Below are 3,587 nucleotides of genomic sequence, written 5' to 3'. Positions count from 1 at the left end.
AATCTTCAAATATCAGAAGAAGGAAGAATTACCTGAGCTATCCACAAGGTCACATATTAGAATAATGGAGAGAGAATGAAAAGTTTTCTGACACTGAGCTCCCTCAGACTATTAATGATGAGGCAATTGTGGTGGCAGATGTGGCAAAGTGGTTGGGGAGAGAGATGTCAGTAAAGTCAGTTAAATTCGACTAGATAAAGCACTGATAGATCACTGCAGGAATCAGTGCTTCCTCTGAGGGGAACAGGCACTACAATTAGGGCTAATATTAATCACTTCCTTTGGTGTAAGACATTTTGAATTCAAAACCCACTGGAAATGATGTGACCAAAAGCTTTTGACTCCCCTTAAAAATGGTGCAATTAAAGATTGCATTATAGGGAGTCGGGCTGTAGCGCAGTGGGTTAAGCGCGGGTGGCGCAAAGCACAAGGACCAGCATAAGGATCCCCACCTGCAGGACTCGCTTCACAGGCGGTGAAGCAGGTCTGCAGGTGTCTATCTTTCTCTCCTCCTCTCTGTCTTCCCCTCCTCTCTCCATTTCTCTCTGTCCTATCCAACAACGACAACAACAATAATAACTACAACAATAAAACAAGGGCAACAAAAGGGAATAAATAAATAAAATAAATTTAAAAAGATTGCATTATAAATTGATAAGTCTTTGATAGTGAAAAGTATTTATTTGATGTATGGCACTGGAAGAAAATTTCAGTGGTATTGGGCCTCTGAAGCTTTTGCAGCACAAGACTCATTGTTTCATTGTTTAAGAAACACACACACGGGGGTCGGGCGGTGGCGCAGTGGGTTAAGCGCATGTGGCACAAAGCGCAGGGACCGGTGTGAGGATCCCGGTTCGAGCCCCCGGCTCCCCACCTGCAGGGGAGTTGCTTCACAGGTCTGCAGGTGTCTATCTTTCTCTCCCCTTCTCTGTCTTCCCCTCCTCTCTCCATTTCTCTCTGTCCTATCTAACAACGAATTGCGTCAACAAGGGCAATAATAATAACCACAACGAAGCTACAACAAGGGCAACAAAAGGGGGGAAAATGGCCTCCAGGAGTGGTGGATTCATGGTGCAGGCACCGAGCCCAGCAATAACCCTGGAGGAGGAAAAAAAAAAAAAGAAAGAAAGAAACACACACACACACCTCGGTCACTGACACAGTGGCTAAGCATGGCACTGGCAAACATGAGGTCCCTAGTTGAATCCCCAGCATTGCATGTGCCAGAGTGATGGTTTGTCATATATAAATAAATAAATAAATAAATAAATAAATAAATATTTGGGGGCCAGGTGGTGGCACACCTGTTTAAGCACACACATTACAGTGCACAAGGACCCAGGTTCAAGCCACTGGTACCCACTTATAGAGGGAAAGCTTCATAAGCAGTAAGGAAGGGATGCAAGTATCTCTTTGTCTCTTTTCCTCTCTAGCTCCCCCTCCTTTCTTTATTTCTTTCTGTCTTTGTCCACCAATAAATAAATAAGATAAAAATATTTTTAAGAAGAAGAATATGCAATGATAGTTACAAAATTGGATAGTAAATATTTAGACTGATAAAAAAGAAACAATAAATCACTGTTAAAGCAAAATCAAAAAAGAGAAATACCACTAACATTAAAAAATTAGAAAAATACCATGGTGCTTTTATTTATTGACTATTTGAAATTCCTTTATTAATACACACATATACATAACATACACACATATATATGTGTGTACAGTGTATATACAGATCTATATATAGGTATATAAATCCTATGTATTATTATTTTTTTATTCACTAAACTTAGCAATAAAAAAAACATAGAAAATAGGGGACACATATACAGAATATTCACCAAAGAAGAGACCCAGATGGCCAATGGAAATATGAAAAAGTGCTCAAAATCACTGATTACCATAAAGACAATGAGATATCACTTTACACCTGTGATAACGTCATACATAAGAAAGGAGAGAAACAAAAGTGTTGGTGAAGATGTATAGGAAAAGGAACCATTTTACATTGCAGGTGGGAATCCAAAGTGGTACAATCCCTCTAGAAAAACACTCTGGGGAGTTCTTAGAACACTAGAAATATACCTACTCTATGAGTAAGATTTTTGACTCTGGGTCTATCCAAAGAAAGCAAAAACATATCTCCAAAGAGAGTTGTGTTCAACTGTGTTCATGCAGTTCTATTTGCAATAGCACAAATTTGGAAGCCACCCAGATACCCAATGACAGATGAGTGGCTAGAAAGTAAGCTGTTAAAAATGATGAACTCATTCAAGTCATTATGGAGGCACCCTCCACAATTTTCTTGCCATCTTTGATCATATACAAGAGTTTCACCTTTTCCTGGATGGTAGGCATCTTCCTCTGGTGCTTAGTTTTATCATCAGAAGGCTTAGAAGAAGCAGACTCCATCCTTGAAGAAAAGAACATCCATGCAACAGCTACTGTCTCTTTCAACAAGGAAGCAAAGCTAAAGGGATGTTATTTCATGTCTAGAGGGTTCTAATAATGTTAAGAACCATATTTAGAAGGTCACAAGTGGGTTTTCTATGCTCTACAAAAATATTCCATTTATAAATAAAGAATCCTACTTTGAGGAAATTCACTTTAAAAAAGATGATGAACTCCCCCCACACCAATGAAAATCTAATTTTGACATGGGGCCCCAAACTGTTAAATGTTGAAAGGAGAGTCTCTTAAACAAGTGGGGTTGACCCACCAATGTGTCCTGGAGCTCAGCTTCCCCAGAGACACACCCTACTAGGGAAAGAGAGAGGCAGACTGGGAGCATGGACCAACCAGTCAACGCCCATGTTCAGCGGGGAAGCAATTACAGAAGCCAGACCTTCTACCTTCTGCAACCCACAATGACCCTGGGTCCATGCTCCCAGAGGGATAGAGAATGGGAAAGCTATCGGGGGAGGGGGTGGGATATGGAGATTGGGTGGTGGGAATTGTGTGGAGTTGTACCCCTCCTACCCTATGGTTTTGTTAATTAATCTTTCTTAAATAAAAAAAATTTAAAAAAAAACAAGTGGGGTTGGAAAAATTAGATTGAAGTGTGCAGAAGAATGAAACTGAACCACTATATTTCACCAGAAATAAGTCCAATTGCAAGGAAGACTAAAACAAAAATAAACCAATGGGACTATATTAAATTGAAAAGGTTCTGCACAGCAAAAGAAACTACCACCCAAACAAAGAGACTACCACCCAAACAAAGAGAATAGGAGAACTTTACATGCCATACAACAGACAAAAGGATAATAAAGAAAATATATAAAGAGCTCACCAAACAGCAACAAAAGACAAAACAAAACAAAAAAAATGGCCCCATCTAAAAATAGGGAGAGGATCTGAACAGACTATTCACCAAAGAAGGTATCCAAAAGGCCAACAAACATATGAAAAAAATGCTTCAAGTCATTGATTGTCAGAGATATGCAAATAAAGACAACAGTGAGATACCACTGCACTTCTGTGAGAATGTCATACATCAGAAAGGATAGCAACAACAAATGCTGGAGAGATTGTGGGGGCAAAGGAACCCTCCTGCACTGCTGGTGGGAATGTAAATTGGTCCAACC

This window comes from Erinaceus europaeus, chromosome 11 (assembly GCF_950295315.1).
Source record: "Erinaceus europaeus chromosome 11, mEriEur2.1, whole genome shotgun sequence".
Taxonomy (NCBI): Eukaryota; Metazoa; Chordata; class Mammalia; order Eulipotyphla; family Erinaceidae; genus Erinaceus; species Erinaceus europaeus.
Note: the sequence above shows the minus strand (reverse complement) of the source record.